The 25,325-nt window shown below is 40.2% G+C and overlaps 1 protein-coding gene across 2 annotated transcripts in view; it reads left to right on the forward strand.

Annotated features, from left to right (window-relative positions):
• The first annotated feature begins 6,335 nt into the window (after nt 1-6,335).
• The window catches only part of SLC38A4 (solute carrier family 38 member 4), a 66,780-nt gene continuing 47,790 nt past the window's right edge, over nt 6,336-25,325 (forward strand). Inside the window, exon 1 of one of the 2 annotated variants that reach the window (XM_045829607.1) lies at nt 6,336-6,458. The gene's annotated coding sequence lies outside the window, so the exon portion shown is untranslated. Of the gene's footprint in view, nt 6,459-13,416; nt 13,689-25,325 lie in introns of those variants that run through there. The other variant, XM_045829604.1, reaches the window with a different exon arrangement.

Below are 25,325 nucleotides of genomic sequence, written 5' to 3' on the forward strand. Positions count from 1 at the left end.
GGGGAGGAGAGGGACTCATTAGATTTGAATAGGGGGCTGCCTGTGGCATTCAGAGTGTGGAAGGGAGAGATGTCTCAAATGAAGCAGCATCCACAAGGTGTCAGAGCCTTTCCTTGTGCAGTTAAATTGTCAGAATTTCAACTCTGAAGCTTCCACCTTGGATACCCTTCTGAGATGTGCCTCACTCTTTAGAACTTGGCAGATCTATATAATCTTGTATCTGTGGGTTTTTGAAGGCCGACCAAGCAGGATGGCATGAAAGAGAAGGGCCTGGATGCCCCTCTTTGCTGAGAGCCTCATTAATGAAGAGGCTGGAAGAGTCCTGGCCTTCCAGGTAGAGCAGAAGGGGGTGCTTCCCCTCGGTCAGTGCAGTTGCATAGAGTGGCACAGAAGACCCCAGGAAGACTCAGCTTCTCCAATGTCCCACTCAGGTTAAGAGGATGCCTCTCCAGACTGAAGTACAATTGGGCTTCCCATAAAACCAGTATCTTCTTCACAGTAGCATTTCGATCTGAAATGCTATTGTTTGATTAAATTCCATCCTTATCTTTAAGAAAATTTTTACTCAAGTTTTTCAACTTCTTGGAAACAGAAACATCAGAGAATGAATGAATGGGAAACTGATTTACCCATTCATTTATTCAGAAAATATATTTTGAAAAAACATCTACAGAACTTACAGTCTCAAGAGGAGCCATGCAAATAAGCTATTATACAGTGAGGGGGAAAGAAACAGCACCGCAGCTGTGGAACAGGAGATGCTTGGGGTGGATGGGGAGACAAGCACATAAGTCTGACCTCTCGCGCACACTGCCCATCTCCTAAAAGTTAAAAGTTTTCATGGAACTTGGCAAGTTTTGTTTTATTTTAGATTCACTCTTGAGAAAATTAGGGAATAGATTAATAATAGTTTCCTGTTTTCCACCTTTTCAGAATGCAAACAATAGGAAAATGGGGTTTGGGTGCAGTGACCAGGGAATAAAAGAAGCAAAAACTCAGAGGCTGTGGGACTGTAGGCGATCAGCCTCACACAGGACGCAGGATCCGATCACCTTCCCTCCTGCACAGAGTGAGGAAACAGACCCAGGGGAGTAGAATAAAGTTTGGGGGAGGGGTAATTACAAGAATTTATCACTGACAAGTAACGTGTTTCTAATCAGCAAACTCCATTTGGAAGAGGACACATGGTTTCAGTGCCTTAAGTTATTCATTTAATTTTTTAACAGCTCCATAAATAGGTGCAGTTGATATCCCAAATTACAGATGAGGAGACTGGGCATTGAGAGGTAATAATTTGCCTAATTACTGTATTACTAATGACCAGTTCTGAGCTAGTCACTGTCAGAGGTAGAATTCAAACCCAGGGAGACTGGTTCCGGAAGTCAGAAATGAAGTGTTTAACTTCACACACTACACCTGGACTATATACACAAATATATATATATTTAATGTGGTAATTCTCATTTAACTTGTCTAGTTTTGGTGATGCCCCCCAATTTTTTATTTTTCTAGATAAGGAAAATATGAAGTTAATATTAACAAGAATAAGTTTCTTACTCTCAGAGGAATGTCACAAAGGACACAATTTGCCTTTAGAGTATTCGGGTATTTTCTGAGCTGCCACGCTGTTGCATTACCTGGCAATCAGGCATCAATGTCAGTCTCTGTTCAAACACCAGTTGTGCAAAGCACATTGGAGGCTGCAGCCTGGCTGGCTCCACTGTGGATTGTCTCCCTGGGCACCAAAATGAGAACTAGCCACGCATGGTGCCTCTTAACCTTAGAGAAAAAACAATAGAGAGAAGATACAAAACATAAGAGATAAATCACAAGTAACTTTATTTAAGAAATATCTTAGGCAGAGAGGATTTGTTACAATATGCAAATCATAGGGGTATTCTTTCATTCATTCACTCACTCATTCAAAAAATGTCAGCAGAGTACCTAGGTGCCAAATGTTATGGCAAGTGCCAGGAATGCAGATAATAACTCAGAGAACTGGCTACTGAAGGGATGGCAGTCAAATGGGAACCAAAATACTGTAATATGATGTGCTCTGGAGCCCAAACCAGGGCGAGTCTAACAATGAGACAGAATGGAGAGAGCTTTGGAATCAAAGACACCTCAGTCCGGATTCTGATTCTGCCTCTTGCAAGTCACTTAACTCATCCCTGTTTGTTTTCTCATCTGCAAAGCAAGGATAAAAATACCCGCCTCACAGGGTAGTTGTAAGCACTGAATTCCACGCCCAATACCTGCTAGTTCTCTTTTTCACCCTTCTTCACATTTCTCCACCACTCCATGTCCCCAGCCTACCAAGAAAAAAAAAATAGCCGGAGCAGTTGGGGAAGGTTTCATTCACTTAAGTGGTGACATGTGAGCTGGGGCTTGAAAGATGAGCAAAAGGTGAGCTGACAGGCAGGGCTTCCAGGAATTGGGGACAGTGTGTTCAAAAGCAGTAAGGCATGGAAGATGGTGGCGTTGGGGAGCTGGAAATGGTGAGTGGTTTTAATTATGGGGTGTCTGAGGGGTGCAGCTGACTGATACTGCGAGCATCAAGATGGAAAGGAAAGGTGGATATGGCTGGTCAGCTGTCTGCATGTAGTGCCCTTTCCAGACCAGAGGAACAAAAGCTGACTTCTCTGCCCGGCTAGTGTGGCTCGGTTGGTTGGAGTGTCGTCTGGTAAACAAAGGGTAGTGGGTTCAATTCCCAGTCAGGGCACATACCTAGGTTGCGGGTTGGGTCTGTGGTCCAAATGCGTAAGATCCCTGGTACAGGCATGCATGGGAGGCAACCAGTCCACGCTTCTCTCTTGCATGAATGTTTCTGTCTCTCCCTTCCTCTGTCCTTTCTTCTCTGTCTAAAATGCAATGAAAAAATGCCTCAGGTGAGGATTTAAAACAAAATCTTAAAATAAATAAAATAAAATAAAATAAAACAAAACAAAAGAAAAAAGAAAAAGAAAAAGAAAAAGAAAAAGGAAAAGAAAAAGAAAACGGACCTCCCCAAGGCCAGGCGTTGCTTGGCGTTGTACAAGAGCCACATTCTCCTCTCTGGGCTGTAACTACATGCAGTGTGGGCCCTGCTCTCCCTTTTCACCTCCTGGAAGGGGCCTCGGAGTCTGAGCCCTGACATCTCAATCTTGGACACTACTGTTGGATCTTCTAAGATTGTAAATCTTGTTTGACATTTTTGTTTTGAGATCTGGTATCTGGTTATTACATCATGTGTGAAACTGAGATGGTGAGCGATCTATCCAAGTATCTCTTTGCTAGTGCCAGGACGAAATGGTAGTCCATTTAGAGCACATACGATAAAGAAACTCAATCATAATTATGTCATGCTGTTACTCAGTTTCTCACATAAATCAAGTTCAACTTCACAGAAAAGAAAATCGTTATACAGACATTGGAAGTGTATAGAGACTTATATAATTATGATAAATAATTACTTTTACAGTAATTCTCTTAAAAATCATAATCTTATAGCTAAGTATGTTATTTAAGGTTGGCTACATTGTAGGCAGAAAAAAAGTCATCAATCTTAGTAAAGAAAATGCTCAGAAGAAAAAAGAGTTATAGAAGGGCAGACACTGAGTTTGAAGTCAGGAGCCTGCCTCGTGCTCCAGTCCGCCCTTTATCGGCTCTTTGTCTTTGGAGACGTCACTTAACTGATCTGAACTTCACTTTCTTCTCCCACTGAAGAAAGAAAATAATAATACCTACGTGGTTACTGATTTTAGTATCAAGCAAAATAGTATTATGTTAAGAGTATCAAGCATAGTATTATGTTAAGATGCTCCATAACCTAAAGTTGTTTTACTAATTATAATAATTAATTGGAAAAATAACTCACGTTAAATGTCTATTATCAAAGAAAAAGTATTATACAAATGCCTTCGGAAATCACTACTGTCAAACTTTGCAATGATAACCCATAAACAAGGAACTTCACACACATGGTGTTGGAGTAATAATTGGTTCTGTTTCCTTTCTAAGGTGTTTGTTTACACTAAAATTAGTGATGGCTCCACATCATTAGACCTTAGAGATATTCCTTGAAAAGGGGCAGGATCACAGGGAGATACTGCATACTCTAACTCAACTTAGGCGGGTTAAAACCTCCAACGAATCCACAGTAACTTTTACTACAACATTTTCAAAACTTCTTGTTTTGCATTCTTTCAAGCCCCAGGTTAAAACAAACCCTTGGGGATTGTTGGGTAGATTCTGCATAGTCATTAATGGCTCAAGTTTTTTATTGTACCACTGAAGATAACAGATTCTCAGTTTTCTCATATCACCTAGACACTGCGTTGAGCTCTTCTAAAACTCGACTGATGTAGCTTCAAAAGGTGATGAATTTGAACTTTGCTCAGCACTCCATTGCTTTATGGATGAATGCAATTCATTTCACCTCACCCCAGAACCTGTTAATAATTAAAAAGAGCATATATAGACAAGTAACCCATAGTCCTCTGACAAATTAGGCAATAAACCCCTGTTTTTTATCTTTTTTGTGCCAGCTGAGATAGAGAGACCAAGAACTGATTAAATCAGCAATGCTTTTAAAATGCTCAACAGTTGCATAGTAAACTAGTATCTGTCTCAGAATTGCATTGATTCTATCTTCACTTGTGTTTTCTCTGGAAGGGCTTTTAGAAATCTTGGTTTTACTTTCACTGAATCTCAGGTTAGGCAGAGAGAAATATGTATCTGTCTTGATCTCCCATTGACCCTCTCCCAAGCCTACCAATTTTAACATTTTAGTAGCTTTATAAAAGGTGCTTATATTTATTAAATAAGATTCAATGGAGAAGTGTGATAGTGTAAAGATAATCTAGTTTCAATAAGTTTAAAGGACTTTCAAAATTGTTCTGATGTATTCTAATTCTATGAAATGGAAACATTAAGACAAACTGAAAAGTAGAGAAGGATACCATGTTTGGTCAGATGGGGGATAACCAGCTTTCATAAAACAAATATTTCTTATATATCCTTTTAAGAATTACTTGTTTTTAGGTTTCACAATGGTTACTCCAGTGAAAATATTTATTGCATCATCCTTCTGTTAAATTTACATTGTTGAATGGATTTAGCACAACTTGTATTTGTGTGTACTAGTCATTTTTTGTTGTTTTTTGATGAGAGAGAGAGAGAAAAAGAAAGAATATTGATTTATTGTTCCACTTATGTATGCAGTCATTGACTGATTCTTGTATGTGCCCTGACTAGGGATTGAACCCACAATCCTGAGTATTCGGATGATGCTCTAAACAACTGAGCTACCCAGCCAGGGCTCACTAGTAGGTGTTTAATGTTCCTTACTGTTATGCATTATCTGGATGGATTTTTGTTGTTATTACCCTGTTTCTTAAAATGCTAAGGTGCTGCTGGAATTTTAGTTAATGGGAATTGTAAAATGAGAGAGTGATAGGTATTCATTTTATGAACAAAAAATGAGACGCTTCTGAATAAAGTTAAATTCGACACGTGAGAATCCGGAAAATAATTTGGGTTGCCCAGTGAGTTTGCTAAACTGTGGGATTAGGCCTCCAGAGGAGAATATTTTTCCCCTAAAGAATGACAAATGAGTACTAAACAAACAGGAGATTGTGAACATATTTGTTAGGTATGGGCTTTCTCTGAACTACGAATTTTGCTTTACATCAGAAAATGGTTTTAATATAAACATTTTTTTCCTTGAAATGGTAGGTAGTGCCTTTAATAAACAGAATTCAAGTTGAAATGTCCTTTATTATATCCTAATTTCTTTTTCATATACATTGAGCATTATGCTTCCACTGGACTCCCAGGGGAAAGGAAACCACTCCTAGGAAAGCCTCCTATCCATGGTTAACCACTTCCCTCTTGCATAAGGTGACTTGAACTGTGAACGACAGGTTTTTCATTTGTACCCCTTCCCCATTTGTGTGTTTATTTGTTTTCTTTATGTTAAGTTCAGGTGTAACTCCCCCAAACCCAGAGGCATTTCGGTCACCTACCAGAAAGACTCTTGCACAGACTTCGAAATGAAGATCAACATGTATTTCCGCATAAAGGGCAGATCCGATAAATGCAACCCTCGCTAATAAACTTAATCGTCCAAACAAACAAACAAACAAAAACCCGGGTCACACAAAAACCTGTGTTTTGGGGAACCCAGCACAGGGAGCAGGGGGATTCGCAGCTCCGGGGCTTTGCTCCCGGGGAACGACGGACAGTTCTGCCCCACCTGGGAGGATGCTTTTGTTTATATCTCAGGTTGCTGCCCGACGATTGGTGGCCGGGCTGGAAGGGAGGGTCCACAGGAAACGCGACACTGGGGATGCTGCCCCCTATCACATGATGGAAATTTCCACTCTTAGGCGAAAAGAAAAGGAAGAAGGTTCTCTCATTCCACCCTTTCCCGATACTCCCCCTGGATCCCGACCCCACGAGGGCAGAAAAAAAGGCAGGTGAGTGGAAGTTTTTATAATTTCTGTTAGAGACTTGTCAATATGCAAACTCGTGGCTGGATCCTAGCTGGGGTGTGTGTGCGCGCGAGCGCGCGAGTGAAAACACGCGCGCGTGGAAACACGAACACGTGTACAGCCTATCTCTCAACCGTCTGGGGTTTAGGTTAGGCGTTCCGGCTCTTCATAACTTGTTGATAATCCCAAATTCTCCTTACTATTTTCTAAAGGGCCGCACTCTGGGTGGGTCGTTGCGGCTGATGACCGGACTGAATAGAAACGAAGTAACGAAGTAACGCGGAGGTGAAGGAGTCTCCCTGGGAAGGCTCCGGTAGCTCCCCTCCCTGCAAGGAGAGGCGGCAGCTCCACCGCAGCCTGTCCCCGGGGCGGGAAACGGGTGGCTGAAAGTCGGGTCGCCCCGGCTCCGGGATTCCCTTAGCGCTGGGATTTTGAGTCCCGTGGACCGTGGCGGTGCAGCCTGCCTATCGGGTGCTGGCTCCACATCAGCTCAGGATGGAGCTGGCAAGGTGCTACCCGAGCCGCGGGACCAGTGCCCGTGCCCTCAGCGCGAGGGCGCTGGGCGCAGGACTTTAAATAGACCCGACGTCCCTGAGAGCTGGGCCACCCGAAAGGCCAGCGGGGTTCCTCAGGCGGGGCGTCTCCGACCCCAGCAGTCCCGGGGGAGACTCCTTCAAGGGAGGAGGAAAGCCAGATCAGTGCTAGGTCGAGGGTCCTTGCCTGCGGCCGTGGGTGGGTGGTGTGGGGGGTGCAGTAGACTGAGCCCGCGTGCGCCGTGCGCCATCGGTTGGAAGCAGGGTGCGGTAGCGGTCGTGCTGGAAAGAAGGCAGGGGCGCAGAAACGCAAGCGATCGTGTAAAGTGAAGTCTTTGGAACCGAGAGAGGACGTCGGGGAAGAGTGGGGCAGTCCAGGGAGGAGGGGAGGAGGGGAGAAGGCAATAAGATAAGAGTCCAGATCCTAAGAGGGGGGAGTGGGAAGGAAAATGGAGAAAAAAGAATGAATGAAGAAAAGAGAGAAAGGACTTAGGGAGCTCCTGGAAGGATGAATTGGGAGCATCTCCAAGTCCGGGGACTAGAGAGGTGGGGACAGGGACCAGCCAGCTGTTCGCGGGGGACAGAGGGTGGGAGGGGCTGGCTCTTCACCGTCGTGTTTAGGCGGAGGTACAGGTGGGCTCTGTGACCTGCGTGAACGCCATACAGGGAGGGAGGCGCTGAGTGTGGTTGGGGGGCGGCGGCCCGCGAGTCCCCATGTTCTCTGTGCGTGCAGGGACCAGCCCAGGAGATGCACAGCGAGTTGCTGATTTGGTTAGAGGAAAGGGGACGAACTAAACTGGGGAAACCCAGGCCAGGGACACCTTGTCCCTGCCGTGCCAGGGCGTGTTCGGGGAAGTAATGGCGCAGTAGTTGGGGACCTTGAGATTCCTGGCGAGGACCCGGCGATCTCCAGCCGCAGTTCTCCCGGGAGGTTTTAGAAGCCTGAGGCTGGTTTTACCGGAAGGGGAAAGGTTGACTGCTGCTGTTTGTTCCTGAGTGAAAAGGTGCATCTCTACCTGTCTCAGGGGCATCTTGGATTCCGAGAATAGAGGTGAAGCGGCAGCTGCTGCCCTGGGGCTGTAAGCTGAACAGGCCTGGGCGCTTCCCAGGTCTGCATTCTTGGTTATCCACTTGGGAGAAGTGCAGCTTCTCACCTTAACTAAGGGAAGGGGAGAGTGGCCAGGCCTTCGCTGTAGAAGGCCTGTTTCCCAGGTTTCTGGTTTTTAAATTCATGTTTGGCTGCTTTCCTGCAGCACAATCATTGCGACTAAAATGGCTTATGTTGTAAAGAGAGCATCCTACACCTGGATCACAATCTCCAAGGTCACAATTTCCAAGGCCTGGTGGCCAGGGCTGTTGCTTGGGCCTGTTTCAGTTTTAGTTACAGCGTTTTGTAGACCTTAACTTTGGGGGCGAGGGGGTTGGAGTGGGGAAATAAGCCCATGGGGGTCCCCCTCCCCCCGCCCCTGCAAACAAATGTCTACAAGAGTCAGTGAGATTGATGGACTGTCTCACAAGGCACATGAGAGTGTGTGTGTGTGTGTGTGTGTGTGTGTGTGTGTGTGTGATGTCGCCTCTCAAATTCAAACAAATGAAGTTACAGAAAAATCTCTGATTTTGGTAGAAGTTTGTAAGGACAGAGACACTGAAGAAAACATCTGATCTTCCCAAGTTACTGAGTGCCATGTGTCAGACACAGGAAGCTTTTATTAAGCTGATTTTATCACAGACATCAAAAAGCAGGAAGACTGGCATCAGGGGATAAATAACCTTCCTGGCTGCAGGGGTAGGAAGCGAGCTGAGTGTGCAGCTCTCAGTGCTCTGGGGAGGCTGGGCTGTGCTAGATTAACGATCACAGGGATGTACACAGAGATACATATTTCCTTTGTATTACCAGGTGCTTCTTTTACGTTAACATTTACTCTCATAACCTTATGAGATACATTCCATTATTATATCTATTTTAAAGCTCAGGAAAGGGAGATACACAGTGTGGGAGCATAGAACATCTTTGGAAGTTCTGTTTGGACATGAATTTTTTATAACTATAAAGGAACAATTCTCTTATGCTTTGAATTGTACTTTATCATGGGCAGAACTAGATAGGTGACTTTTTAGGGACCCAAAGCTGACCTTTTGGTTCATTTTGGGCTAACCCTATCTTAAGAAAGTCAATGGCATAGTCATGCAGCTAAAGACTAAATCTTTGCAGCCCCAGGATTGTTGTTGTTTTTTTTTTAAACAGGTGATGTCTGAGAAATGCCTGGTATAACTATGGCTATCTATCAGCATAGCAAATGCTGAAACCAAGCATAATGAGCACAGCAGCTTGTGGACTCTGTTGTAAATCTTTTCCTTCATTTATGTTGTTGCCTTTGTTCATCTTCATCAGTGTTTTTCAGGCATCTATTCTTCTTTCCCCCTAACCTTCATACTGACTGACTGGTATTTTCTAACTGTTTTTAAAAACCTAAACCCCACTTAATCCACTTTTTATATATCCAATGCAATGATTTCTATAAAAATCAAAGATTTAATAAGGTTTAATGAGGGTTAATATATTTACTATATAATTATATTCAATATTTAATAAGGGTTAATATATTCTCATGTATATCAAAGTGATAATTTTAAAAAATGTGCTCCCATGTATTACCCGAAATGACCTCACATGCCACTACTGCCCTGATGACCTCTTGGAGGAAGGGTAAGGGACGGGCATGGGGAGGAGCAAAAGAAAGGAAAGGAGGGTTCTCTCCGTCAGCCTTTGAGCTAAGTCCTTCACATATGCGGATCATACTCAGTCCTCACACAGTCCTCCATGCTGTAGGTGCTGGTTATCGCCATGTAACGGAGGAGGATATTGACGTTCAGAGAAATTGAAGAGCCAAGGGTCACATAGCTAGCAAGTGACAGTGCTGGCATCAGAGCTATGTCTCTTTTATGTCAAAGTTCCTGCCTCCAGCAAAGGCAGCAGTAAGAGAAAGACGACCAGGAGAAGAGACACTTGAGGAAAGAAGAGGCTCAGAAAGGTGCTGCATGACAGAGCAGGATGTGAGACATGGGAGAATGGAAAAAGCAAATCACTGTCATATGGCTGCAAATCTTCCTCGGGTCTCCCTTCCACTATTTTTGTAAATGACCTAATTCCATTTATGTATTCCACAAATAAGCACTGAGTATCACTGTCTCTCAGAAACCGTATTAGGGAGTTTCCTTTATCCCTGTCTCCCTGATACCTACCACAGTCCTGGGCAGACACTAGGTGTGCAAGAAATGTTTGTTAACTAAATGAATCAGTCTGGAAGCGGGGGAAGCATAAATAAACAGTTACACTAACAGCAATGTTGAAGGCCAGGGAAAAATCAGATTTGAATGCACTGCCACTGAACCTGGCTTAGAAAAGGGGTCAGAGAACATTTCAAGACTAGGTGATGCTTGAGCTAGGTTTTGAAGCAGAAATAAAAGTTAGCTAGGCAAGGGAAGTAGGAGAGGATTCTCAACAGGAAGAGCAGTCTGCACAGAGAAAGGAGAAGGTGGGAGCCCCTCTGGGAACATGGCCGTTCAGTACCGAAAAGTGCAGGATGCGAGGGCGGCTGAAAGAAAGGTGCGATCTAGGAGGCCTTTGCACTCTGTCTCTGCAAGCATCCGTGCCCCTCCTCGAAGTTCTGAAGCGACTATGCTCCAGGGAACAAAATGACTGAATACAGTAGGTCCTCACTTAACATGGTGGACAGGTTCTGCAACTTTAAACAGAAGGACATATAACAAAATCGGTTTTACCACAGACTAACTGACATCAATAAGAGTTCAACTCCTCCAAAATGACATTGAATGAAAGGACATTATTTGAGGAATTAGTAATACATTTTATTATTTTATCACTTTTATGGCTCTGTAATAGAGAACTATAGTTATTTAGACTCCTTATAATGTCAGTGTTTTAAAACACATACACAAATGGAAAAACTAGACTTTGTTGCCCTCTGCTTGGAAAAAACAAGTTATTTCTCTGGTTCTTAAGGGGCTATTCTATTTTAGCATAGATATAATCCTCACAATCACAAAAAAAACCTCCAAACAGATGCTCTGTGTTTTTCTCGAGGGGTCACTGTGGGGAGACAAGGATTTCTCTCTTTATTTTAGTTTTTAGGGGCTTTATTTTTTATATCAGTGTATTATAGAGGAGTTGAGAAGTAAAAATGTATTTACAACATAAAGGGAGACAGGGGATGGAATAGCAGTAGGGAATAACAGTTAGATGTTTATGCCATTCGAGAGTCTGGCTTTTGATAACAGATTTTGAAAACTTAACTCCCAATGTCCTTTTTTTTTCCTTCAGGAATCTTTTATACCAATTTTTCATTCCAGGCTCAGCGGCCTGCTTGTCTTTCCACCTTTTCAAACTTTTAAAATACTGCTAGTCATATTCTTATTAGGAAGGATACTCAAAGGGTGAATGAAATCTACAAACAACCTAATTTCCATTAATAGATTAAAGCCTTCATTCTTTAGCATTATATCCTGGCTGTTATAGCCTAGTCGCTTAATCTTTCTGAGCTACAATCTCTTTATCTATAAAATTAAGATCATAATGGCATTTACCTCATAAAATGTGTGATAAGAATTCAATCAGTTGACATGTGTAAAAATGCTTAGAATAATGTCTGCTGTATAGTAAGCACTCAATATGTGATAGCTGTTACTACTTCTGTCACCCACAGCATTATTTTGAAATGTTAACATATGTCCATACTAGATGTTCTTTGATAATGTGTTTTCCTCTTACTATCATAACAAAAATGAAGGAAACAGAAGAGAGGAAATGAAAAAAGGGCTGCCCTGGCTGGTGTGGCTCAGTGGGTTGAGAGCTGACCTGAGAACTGAAAGGTTGCTGGTTCGATTCCTGGTCAGGGCACATGCACAGGCTGTTGGCCCCGTCCCCAGTTGGGGGCATGTGGGAGGCAACAGATGGATGTTTCTCTCCCTCTCTTTCTCCCTCCCTTCCCCTCTCTCTGAAAGTAAGTAAATAAAATCTTTAAAAAAAAAAGAAAAAAGGGCTACATAATGCATACATAGAGCAGTCCAACCCAGAATAATGGCATTTCCTATATAATAAGATGGAAATGTTCCCTTATTTCCTGTTGGCTATTTGCCCCTATTGCTCCTGATAAATCTAATGTATATCCATCATTAAAGTAAACATCATCTCCAATTTCCTTGTTTTCTTTTATTTTTGTCACTTTTGGCCACAGCTGTCACCCTGATGCCTCTCATAGTACCTGGCATAAACAGACCCTCAGACATTTGCTGAATGAATGAAGGAATGAAAATCTGCTTCATTTTTTCCCCTGACAGTATTTATTCTTTAACTAAACACTTTTTCCATTGGAATGTTTAAGGCCTTTGCAAAGTTGTGCCTCACAATGAATTTGTGCCCCGTTGATAGGCAATATACATATTTTTAAGTTAAATTCTTTATTCGGTGTACATTGTTGCACAGGATTAAGTGTGTAGTTTGGGAGTCCAGGTGTGTGGATATGAATCTGAGTGTCATTATAGAATTGGGCTTCCTGGATTCAGGAACCAGGAAGCTTCTTGGCTCTGGAACTTGGACTTCCTGTCATCACATTGTGGCTCTCCCACATTCTCTCTGAGTGACCCCCAGGCAAGTCACTTAACCTGACTGCTTCATTTTCTTCATTTGTAAAATGAGGATGAGAGAAGGGGAAGGGATTGGCCAAAGAACGTACATGCACGGACACAGACAACAGTGTGGTGACAACCAGAGGAAAGGGGGAGCAGGGGCTGGGGGGAGGGGGGAAAAGGGAGGGAAATAGGAACATCTGCAATGTGTCAACAATAAAAATAAAGAAAAAAATGAGGGGACTACTTTTTATTTCATAAACATTTTATAAGGATTAAGTGAGATATATAAAGCATTCAGATTAGTATTTGGCACTTTGTGAACATTAGAGGTATTTGCTAAATGAAAGTTTTTTTTAAAACTCTGGTTTTCAATTAGATGTAATAGTACCTGCCCTACAGAACTGGTTTGCTGATACTGCACGGCACAAAATAAACACTCCTATAATATTACCATTACTATTGCTATTATTATAAATTTTATTTGTATTTGCTGCTATGAGGAGTTGGGCCCCTGACCTGGCTATTCCATTTTTGGGTCCATTGAAAGTCTTATTGATTCTATCTTACCTTTCACACTTACTTTTGTCTACTTAGCTTGTGTTTGTCCTGCCATTTCGCCTTGCGTCATTGCCCCTTTTACATTGCATACTCCTCAGGACAAGGACTTTGCTCTTTGTTTTGGCGTACTTTTATAACATTGGGTACACTCACGGTACTATAAAAATGTTAAAGAAGGAAAAGGAAAAAGATGTAACTGACCAAGAGGCCAGGTTGGCCGACAGCTGGTCGGGCCTCTGCTCTGTTTGCAGTGTCGGTGCTCCTGCCCAGCAGCATCTCCGAGGTGGCTGGTGGCTCCTGGCTCTCCAGTGACACCTGTGTCCTGCATGGCCACTGGGCCACCCCAGTTGTGCTCAGGGCTCAGGGCTCAGGGAGCATGAGCTGGGTCGCGGTGGGAGCATGAGCTGGGTCATGGTGGGAGAGCCAGGAGGAACTCGGGAGGCCAGTGCCTGCAGGAACACAGCACTGCTCACAGGTTTGTCTGCTTTTGCTTGACTTTGCTGGAGAGACTAGGCGAGCGATTGAGAGGAGCCCAGAAGGAGAAGGAGCAGAGAACTGAAAAATGAGGGAAGAGGGAGAGATTCATTAGGGACTGTGTGGTCCTTTCTGTTTTAAGAAATGTTTCCTGCATGGTTACACAGGCTGTGGTCTTATCTTCTGGAATTTCTCCCTGTGGGAGGAATGTGATATATGGATGTGAATGTTCTTGTGAATTCTGTGATCAAACTGACCTTGATCGTTAGAGTGATGTAACTAAAAGAGCTTGTGTTTCAAGCCTTTGTGAATGCCTGAAATGCAATCAGATGGCTCAGAGCACTACATAAATGGGGCGATCATAGTCCTGAGAGCATGTTTCATCACTGTTTTATTCTTTTTTGTCTTTTGAAGCAGTTTTTTAGTAACAGTACACTTAAAAAATATATCAGACACTTTTTTGGCCAGTGATGCTATGGTATATTTATACTTGCTATACAGAGGTGTCTATACTATTGGTTGATATATGTATAATGTGTATGAGTGTATACACACACACACACACACACACATATATATATATATATATATATATATATATATATATATATATGGCCTTCTTATTTCGAAGTAATTATAGATTCATAGGAAGTTGCAAAGGTCACTCAAGGAGGCTCCAAATACCTTTCACCCAGTTTGTTCTAATGATTGCTTAGATATAATTTTCTTGCAATAACAAAACCAGGAAATTGGCTTTGGAACAATATGCATGTCTAGTTTTTATGTCATGTTATCACATACAGAGATCTGTGTAGCCACCAGCACACCTGAGACACAGAACTCCCAGTGCCAGGAAGACCTCCCCCCACCACTCCTCCCGTCACACCGCCTCCCTCTCCCAGGCCCCGGCACCCAGGTGTTCCCCTTCTCTACATTTTTAAATCATTTTGAGAATGTTACATAAAATGAATCACACTGTGCATGATCTTTTTGAGATTTTTTTTCCATTAAGCATAATGTTTTTGAAATCCATGCAAGTTGGATCAATAGCTGGGTCCTTTTTCTTGCTGAGTAGTATTCTGGTTGCTTGACTACACTTAATGGTATGATTTTTCTCTCAGCTGGTATACTTATTTAGAGCTTCATTTGAATTCTGCACTTCAATGAATTCACTTCATTTGGCGTGCAGAAGCTACCTGGCAATGAATTCACTTCATTTGAAGTGCAGAAGCTACCTGGCAAGGTAAAAAAGTGTGAGGACAAAGTTTGAATAACAAAAGTTTTTCTCTTCAAATAGAGTGTGATAGGGCAAAGGATGTATAAACTACACCTTCATCTAAAACAGATGCCACTGGAGGACTGGAAGGAAGAAGCAGGGTAGGACAGAGAAAAGTATGTATTTAACAATAAGGTATAAAATCTGGCACATTTAAAAATGTTCACACCCATATAATCTGTTCTGTGATTTTATCTTCAGATAACTCAGATTTCTTGAGGCTAATAAAAACAATGCCTCTGCTATAGGAAATTCCCTGCCTGTCTATGTTTGGTCACATAGATGGTAAGTCAGGGACCGAGGTGTGGCTGGAAGCGACAGCAAGTGGCTGTTCAGTTTGACACAGGTCATAGGGAGTCAAAGCAGCATCTTTAGCCCCAGAGCAACTATCAAGGGCCCAGAGATGGTCGGTGTTATGCTTTACTGTCCTTTCAGCCCACCTGCCAGTGGGAGAAGCTTTTCCCAGAGGTGGGTTTTAAAATGAGAATGTTAGTCTTTACCTGAATTCTCATAAGCATGGGGAACCTGGACACTGGTGGCTGGAACCAGCTACAGGAAGGGCATCACTTCTGAGCAGTACCTAGAACAATAAAGTGCAACCCCTCCCCTCAGCCAGCCCCCATTGGACAGCTCTCCCCACCACCACCCTGCCTTCCCAGCCGAGGAGAGAACAAAATATCTACTGCTATCTGGGAGTGTGAACCCCCTTTGAGTTTTTAAATTTCTCATTTTGGGCTCTCAGAGACAAGTTGTTAATTCATAGAATAACACAAGCTATCAGTCTGGAGCCCCGGTTGGACCCAAATCTAACTGAAGGCACTGCCCTAAGTCTTCACTATTAGTGATTTCTATTATTTGAAAAACAGCCCGTATCCCACCCGCTACCGGAGGATGGAGGGCAGGTAGGGGATGCTGGTTCCAAAGCTAAACACGTAAAAGACTGACACAACTCAAATAATTCAGAACTCGTTTCACTGGCAGATTTGCTCTTCTGAATCTTCTGAAATGGACTACGGTCGCATGTGCTGTCTTTACAATTTATTTCATGTTGTGTAGACATTAGGGACTTCCCATAACAAGTGCAGGCTGTTCTGGGTCCTACCCCCTGTGTGTGCACTGTAAGGTCCCACAGCATGTGGGAGGGGGGACGAATCAGCTGGGGAATCTTGAGGGAATGAACCCTTCGCTCTAAGCCAGAGACCAAACAAAAGCCCCACTGAGTTCGGTTCACCTCTCTGATGGGACGTGGTTTACCTGCTGGACTAACGGTGACAGTCAATGGGGGTGTGATAGGAAGTGTAAACACACAGACTGTGGTGCCCAGCACGGCAGACATTGTTTTTTTAAGGGGTGATGGAAAGGCTTGTTGGCTTTTTGAACTTTTTCTTTAAAGAGAAGAAATTGAGTTTTTGTGAAAGTAAAATAGAAATGCCTCATGTACTGTATCAAGGTAGACAAAAATGAAGTACTAACTTCACTTTCAAACAATTGTGTCATAGTATAGCAGTATCAACACTTGGAAGAATGAAACCAAACACAATGCTCTGCATTATTTTTTATACCAGAATTCCATAAAGTTTAAACTCCTTAACCTGGCAGTCAAGGTCAGCCTCAGCCAGACTCTCCACAAACATTCCATCCGAGCTAAAGTAAACTCTAGTTGTTTTGGGGCCAAACTTCTGATCCCATTTCTCCCGCCTGGAACCCTCTGCTCTCTTGCATCATTCTTTCTCCATAATACCTGCTGTATGTGCCCTAGCTCTCATGCTGAGCTCTCCAGTTCACTTCCATATGTCCTGAAGATGGTGATCCTGTTAGGAATAACACCCCACGCAAAGTGCGTTCCCAGTGGTAACGGAATGTCATGAGAAGCCGGACTCTGCAGTCAGACTTGGGGATGTGAGTTCCGACTCAGCCGTTCGTTCACCAGCTTGGGTCTTCCAATGAGTTACTCAATCTTTTTTAGTGTTAGTTGCCTCCCTTGTAACATGGGGATAATAATAATACCTACCCCAAAGCTGAGATATTACTGATTTGATACATGTGATATTGTTTGGCACAGTGCTGGGCTATCGTGAATATGATTATTACTAACAAGAACTTTAAAAACTGAGATTTCAGACTTTACAACATTCACAGAATTATGGTCTGAGTGGGGGATGCAGACCATAAATCTTAATGATTTAGGCTTCTCTGTGTCTCTCAACCCTAACTGCTGCCATAAGAAGGGGCATGGCACCTATCAGCAGTGAAGAGGGAATCTCCAGTTGCCCTCCTACTGAGATTGGACACAAACAGATTGAAACAGAATGATCCTTTCCTTCTTAGATCTAATAGAAATATGTGTATGGCTTGGCTGAGATTTTCTTGTGGCATGAGGTAATCAAATGATGAATGAATTTCTATAAAGAAGGGAACAGATGCTAGATAGTAGTTTCAAAGAGTAATTAAAATAGCCTCATGATGAGTCACCTGTCTTTGAAGTATTTACAAATACAACCTGTGGCCTGAGAAAAGTGAAAATTTCAACAAATGAACTGGTTGTTTGATCTACACATTCAAAATCTTTATGTTTTCTGATATTTCCCTATAAATTGGTGGATGTTGCACTGAAGCCTGGCTTCAGTCCAGTCAAGGACGTGACCATTCACGCTTGTTTTGGTCACACTGATGTCTAAACAAACCCCTTTTGTGTTTTGAATTACAGATCTAACAATGGTTGTTTAGACCACAGCATGCAATTATTGTTATTACGAACAGAACAATACTTTGAGTTAGCCGCAAGGTAGATTGGGCTTGGGACAAGGGATGGAGTCCCACGTGGATTCTGATTTCCTTCTGTCCAGAGGCCACACCTTAAATAACTATTCTTTGTTAGGTGGTTGGAGCTTTGTGTATGCAAGTGTTTCATAATTTCTGAAGATGTCATCAAAAGTTAGGTGTGGTACATGTGTGCACATGGACATGCATAAATTTCACAGCCACAGAAGAGGGAAATTTCTGCACAAAAGTCTCACTTGTCTAAGGGTATACTAAAACACTTTCTAACCTAATTAGGGAATGAATGTAGTATTCTGGTTAGGAAGAAATCATACCAGCCATAGACTGTTGATTTTCAAAGAATTAGAATATAGCCAGAGTGCTCAGCATTGTTAACTTCAACTATAATGGCAAAACTCATAATTGCTAGTTAATAGAAATTTCTGGCTGGTTGAAGTAATTTATAATATCTTTGATCTGCTTTCAAACTTTTGGAAGGAATATCAAGACATACATTGTAGTAGTTCCAAACTAAGAAGTTCAAACTTTTTTAATATGAGAAATTTCTAACATATTCCAAAGTAGAGAACAGTATAATGAAATTCCATCTTCACCCAGCTTCCACAATGTTCAATACTTGTCTGTCATTTTCATCTGTTCCCACATCTCTCTTCCCTCTATGCCTACCGCAATCATAACTAAATTATTTCTAAGCAAATCCAAGATTCAATATAATTTGATCCACATATAATTCAGTATGTATCTCAAAAAGATAAAGAAGTCTTTAAGAATAATTAAAATATTATAACACCTTAAATAAACCAACACTTCCTCAATGTTATTATGTTTCCACAGTTTTCAAATATCTCTGATCTTCTCTCACTTTTTGTTTCACCCTTAGTTTCTTTGAATCAGAACCTAAACAGGGTTCATACACTCATCAGTTGATATGTCTGTCTCTTAAGTCTGTCTTAATTTGTAGGTTCAACCACCCTCAATCTCTCTTTTTTTTCCTTTTACAATTTATTTGATGATGCAACCACATCATACGTCCTATAGAATTTCCCACATTCTGAATTTTGTTGATTTATACAACGTTTAAAATGTAATTTTGAAACATCAGTATTCTGCTTCTTCAATCTCATAAAATTGCTCTTTGTTAAAAAACAAGTTGCAACTTGTTGTCATTTCTTTGCCTGTGTCCTTGAGGATCTTCTGGCCTATGTTTTGCCCAAGTTTGCCCAAATATCCTTTTTTTCTAAGTAAATCTTCCATGATTTACCTAACACTTCTTCCTAATAGAACCTGACTGACCTGGAGTGGCCATTCAATCAGGTTTCAAAACATGTGCTTGTCTAATCACTGGGAGCTACCCCAGCTTTCTCAAGGATTACAAGATATCGCCAGCCATCAGTAGGGGATGTTTTGATTTTAACAGTTGTGACACATGACTACTTTTTAAAACATACTTTTCTGTTTTTGATATATACAAATATATTTACTAGAAAATTATATATTTGAGATTTGATTTAAAATAATGGGTGGGAGGGGTGGTAGTTTAAATATAATAAGGTTGGCCATGGTTGATAATTTTGAAGCTAGATAATGCACATGTGAGGTTTCACTATGTTATCCTATTTACATTTGTATGAATTTGAAATTTTCCATAATAAGAAATAAAAATGAAATTTACTATTCTATCTAAGCTATGTAATAAAACATTTCATTTGGAGGGTTTATATTGTAACACTTTTGCCAAGGATCATGAGAAAATCATGTCTAAGGTGGTGAACACACAATACAATATACAGATGATGTATTATAGAAATATATACCTGAAACCTATATAATTTTATTAACCATCACCCCAATAAATTCAATAAAAAAGAAAAAATAATGTCTAAGGAACAAAAAAGCACTTGCTTTTCTCATTCTACAAGTCTGGTTTGCCTTAAAAAAAAGTACCTAGGAATAAATTCAACCAAGGATGTAAAAGACCTGTACTGGGAAAACTATATAACACTGAAGAAAGAAATTGAGGAAGATACAAATAAATGGAAGCATATACCATGTTCATGGATTGGAAGAATTAATGTCATTAAAATTTGCATACTACACTAAGCAATCTGTAGATTCAACACAATCCCTATTAAAATACCAATGGCATACTTCACAGATCTTGAACAATATTCCAAAAATTTATATGGAACAAAAAAGACCTTGAGTAGCCACAGCAATCCTGAGAAAGAAGAACAAAGTTGGAGGTATCACAATACCTGATATCAAACTGTAATCAAGACAGTCTGGTGCTGTCATAAGAACAGACACCTGGATCCATGGAACAGAATAGAGAGCCCAGAAATAAACACATGCCTTTATGTTCAATTAATACTCGACAAAGGGGGCATGAATATACAATGGAGTAAAAACAGTCTCTTCAATAAATGGTGTTGGGAGAACTGGACTGGTACATGCAAAGAAAAAAGGAACTAGACCACCAACTTATACCATACACAAGAATAAACTCAAAATGAATAAAGAACTTAAATATAAGTCATGATGTCATAAAAGCTCTAGCAGAAAACACAGGCAGTAAAATTTCAGACATCCCACACAGCAATAATTTTGCCAATGTATCTCCCAGGGAAAGAGAAACAAAGGGAAAAAAAACCAAATGGGACTACATTAAATTAAAAAGTTTCCGCACAGCTAAAGAAACCATCATCAAAATGAAAAGGGAACTGACTGTGGAGAACATATTTGCCTCTGATACATCGGACAAGGTTTTAATCTCCAAAATATATAAAGAACTCAAACAACTCAACACCAGGAAGACAAGCAGCCTAATTAAAAAATGGGCAAAGGACCTGAATAGACACTTCTCCAAAGTTGACATACAGAGGGCCCAGAGACATATGAAACAATGCTCAGCATCACTAGCCATCAGAGAGATGCACCCCACACCTGTAAGAATGGCCATCATTAATAAATCAACAAGTGCTTGTGAGGATGTGGGGAAAGGCAAACCCTAATGCACTGTTGGTGGGAATGCACACTGGTGCAGCCACAGTGGAAAACAGTATGGAATTTTCTGAAAAAATTAAAAATGGAACTGCTTTATAACCCAGTGATTCCACTGCTGGGAATATACCCTAAGAATCCCAACACACCAATTCAAAAGAACTTTTGCACCCCTATGTTCACAGCAGCACTATTTACAATAGCTAAGTGTTGAAAACAGCCCAAGTGCTCATCAGTAAATGAGTGGATTGAAAAACTGTGGTACATTTACATAATGGAATACTGTGCAAGAGAAAGAAGGAATGCCTACCTTTTGTGACAGCATGGATGGAACCAAAGACTATTTTGTTAAGTGAAATAGGCCAGTTGGCGAAAGACAAATACCATATTACCTCACTTAGAGCTGGAATCTAATGAACAAAACAAACTAACAAGCATAAGAGAACCAGAGGCATGGAAACATAGAACAGGCTGACAGCTGTAGGAGGGGAGGAAAGGGGAGGGAAATGGTGGAAGGCTGGGGAAGGGACTAGTCAAAGAACATGTATGAATGACCCATGGACACAGACAATGGAGAAGGGATTGACTGTGTGGGAGAGGTGTGGGCTGGGTGGAGGGGAGCAAAAGGGGAAAAATATTGGGACAACTGTAATAGAATAAATAATAAAAATAAAGTAAAAATTCAGCATATCAATAATATTTTATATTAAGTATTTTTATTTTCATTATTTTATATTATTTTATTATATATTGAATATTTAACATTTGGGTAAATGGTTTGGAATGATGAAAAAATATGAGTCATGGAGAAGTGTGTCATTACTTTTGTGATTTATCTAAGCAGCATTTAAGGCTGTGGTGTGGCAAAGCTCATCGACAGGCCCCTGTAAGACATCTACTGATAGCTGACAAAAGCCTCCTAGAAGAGGAATGAACCCACACCATTTGTTTATCCCATAAGAAAAGACATTAGGAGGGGTTATGAAGGTCACACAAGCATTCCCTGGTACTATGCCAGATGAACATGCAGGCTCTATTTTCCAAGGTGAAGGACAATAGCAAACCTTTCCCAAAGCCTACCACCTTTTAACTGCAGTCTGAGTTCTCTTTATTCTGTTCAACTGTTGAAAAGATAGGAGAATTTAATGACTTATGCTTACACTAGATATATATACTGGAAAATTCTTTTTAAAGGGCCTTTAGCTTTATTAATACTTTTCTATTATTTTATTAGTATTATATTTAAGTAACTTATTTAATAAAATTAATTTTTAAGTGTAATTTGCTATGCACCAGCAAAATGTAAGACTCTGGGAACATTTTAATAAAAGGTGAAAAATTAAAATTTAGTTGTATTAATATGTAGCAATATGATTGGTAATATTTTTATTTCTTTGAGTGTACAAATATTTTACCAATCCACACAATCTCAGCCCCAACCATATAACCATATCATCCCCATAAGCTGTTAAATTACTCATCCTGTAATTCTCTTGTCATGGACTTTTCAGAAATTTAATGCTCTCATCTGGTGAGAGGTTATTCTGTGTCTTCAAATCCCTCTGAGCTGTCATTTCCTTCACAGTCGCTTTTTAAAAACTTTGATCAGAATTAAAATAAAAGGCTAATTGGTGCCTCTTTTTAATTTTTTCAATAAAACTAATATTCTATATGTATGTATTTTTTAATATCTAAATTTGTAAATATTTTAAGTTTTGCAAAAACTTTAGAGAAACAATGTGAAAAACCATGTGAGTACCTTTTTTTACTGCCTTATTCTCCACCAAAATTAAGTGAGGAAAATAAATTAAGGCAACAAATCTTTGAGTAGAGAAAGTAAGGAAATAGTCAAGTCAAGGAAATAGTCAAGGAAATAGTCAATTTGACGGATTTCAAATTTCGTGGGATTTAAGCCACCAAATATACCAAATATTGAGACCGAAAGAAGACCCAGTCATCAGCCCACCTGACAATAAAGCACAAACCATTTTCTCACTAAAAAGAAGAAATGTCTCATACTTGTTCTTTGAAATAGGTGTCTAGAGTGGTTTTGTTTCAGTTTCCTCAAAGTTCACTTTTAACGAACGTATTCAGAAAATATTAAGTAAAATAAAAATAAGGCATTATATTTACATATCATGTTTTTTATAAAATGATGGCCATTAACCCAAATTCTTACATTACTGTCTATGGTGGTGTATTCTTTGCCAGCATCACTATTACGCATACAAACACATCACACCTGTAAGACTCCTATTGTAAATAACCATAAGTACTTAGAAATGTTATTACCATATACATTTCTATTTGCAGAAACTCTAACTGTATTTTTACAACTGACATATTTCTGTACATTTGTTTTTAAAAAAAAAAGTCCTCCTTATCTTAGAAACATGTATATGCTTCACAGTGCAGTGGTTGCTAAGGCAAGTCTGTATGTTTTACTGAAGACCAGACCAGAGTAAACAGACGTCGCATCAGACTGAGGTCGTGCTGGAGGCATCAGACCTGTGTTGTTATTTCTGCTATAAATATGTATATTTTCAGGGTTCCCTATACATGAAACTTTAACTTCCTAACAAGTTAACACGAGGCAACAAATGCTAATGTTCGTGTGGATGAATATTTTAAGGGGCCGATAAAGAAAGCTGTATCTCCTGAGGATCTGTGAATACCACAAACAACAGAAGTTTGAGGACCATTCCTGGAATGTGTTTGCCCAGTAGGCCAAGGAATTAAATTTGCCATCTGGTTTTTGGCCAAGAATATGGAATTAAATTTTTGAATTGGGGTTTAGTTAATATATGATAATTGTTCTCCTGGATAAAAACTAATATACTGCTTAAGAGTAGATTATCATAAAAACAGTAAGTACCTGGGCTATTTTATGTGGTTCACTGATTTAAAAACATATGTACAACCAACGACAACAATTAATATTATTTAGTTCTTACTGTATCACAGGTCCTGTTCTAAGCTCTTTACATGTATTATCTGACTTGCAGAAAAGGAAATAAAGAATACACATGCCTCCTTTAACATGGTACTTTTCTGTACAAAATTAAGGAAAAAATGAAGGGAATGAGGGAGAAAAGAATAATGGAGTAAAAAATAAAAGGTCTTAATTTTTCAGTATAGTCAAGATACAAAATAAAATGCCCAAGATAGGTACCTTCTAACTACTTAGAATTCTTGAAAAATCATCTGCCCCCTACTGCCCATCCAAATCTGCTCAATATAGGCATGCTGTCATGTACATCTTGTGTCAGTTATTCCCAAGAAATCTCAGCGGTCACACAGAGAATGCCCAAGTGTGATTAGATAATGCAAAGCTTTGAAAGAAAGTTGTTTCTTAAATATTTTAGAGGAAAACTCATGTGCTACAAAGCCATGTGACCTCATCTATTTCTTCACATTGAAAATCAATCAATCAATCAATATATAAATACATACCTAATATTTCTTATGGGTATATCTAAACATTTGTGATAATGCACATGAGTACTTTTACTTGCTCAAATCCTAGGGGTAAAAAGAATAAACAGAGCCTCAAAATTTTCACTGTAGCTGGGGTGATTTAGTTTATTGAGGTAATCAGAAAGAGATTACTCTGTTGAGGTGACATCTAAAAATGTGTTTCATCTTTACTGCAACATATTTCTAAATCCTTATATTAGTGTGATACAAATAAGTTATAGTGTTAAATAAATATTTAAGGAATCTTTTCTGTGACCAAACCATGACCAGAAAACACTGAGTAAAATCCTCGGGGGACTTCGAACAGTTTGCTGAAGCTCATTTTCTCTACTTCTTACTGTAGTTCTTGCTCCTGTTGGTTCTCTTCATAACTGAGCATGGGAGTGATAAAAATCTTGTTTACTTCACAATTGCCCCTGGAAAACTAGTCTAGGTGATTGCACACTGGACAAGTAAAAGTTTATCAGACTAGTTATTACTGTCCTACCACAAAATAGTGCTACTGATTTTTTTAAACTACATTTGCCTTACAAAAATTAAACTGAGTTGTTGAGGCCATGAATCTTCCTACTCTGGGTAGGTACTAAGCCTTAAGACATCTATATTTATATAATAAATGTACTTCAATAGTATTCTGTTTAGGAGGAAACAGGCACTTACTCATGTCAGTATATTTACACTCACGTGAGAACAAGTCATTATGTCAGCAGTAGAAGACCAGCTGTGTGAAAGGGAAAGAGGTGGAAAGGATGTAAAATACTGGAGTGCACATCACCAGTTTCTATCAGCATTTTATTTATTTCCATTTGTAACTATACCACCCAGTAAGTAAATAAACTGGTATAGTTCTCAAATGGAATAAGATTATTTTAGAAGAACACTAAAGGTTTTTAATTAATGTTATTTTTAATATCAGTAAAGCTGCCTATTGGAAAACGCCTGCACATGTGTTTCCACATTTCTAAATTTTAAAGAGTGAATTGGGCTGGATCTAATAAAGGATTTAACACTGCAGACTTTCAGACACAAATTTTAAGCAAGCGTATCCAGGTTAACCTCAAATGAGTGAGAAGTAGCCCATATTCATGCCTGTGAGACTTCCTT

The sequence above is a fragment of the Phyllostomus hastatus genome, unplaced genomic scaffold (genome assembly GCF_019186645.2).
Source record: "Phyllostomus hastatus isolate PE091 unplaced genomic scaffold, TTU_PhHast_1.1 phas_scaffold_93, whole genome shotgun sequence".
NCBI lineage: Eukaryota > Metazoa > Chordata > Mammalia > Chiroptera > Phyllostomidae > Phyllostomus > Phyllostomus hastatus.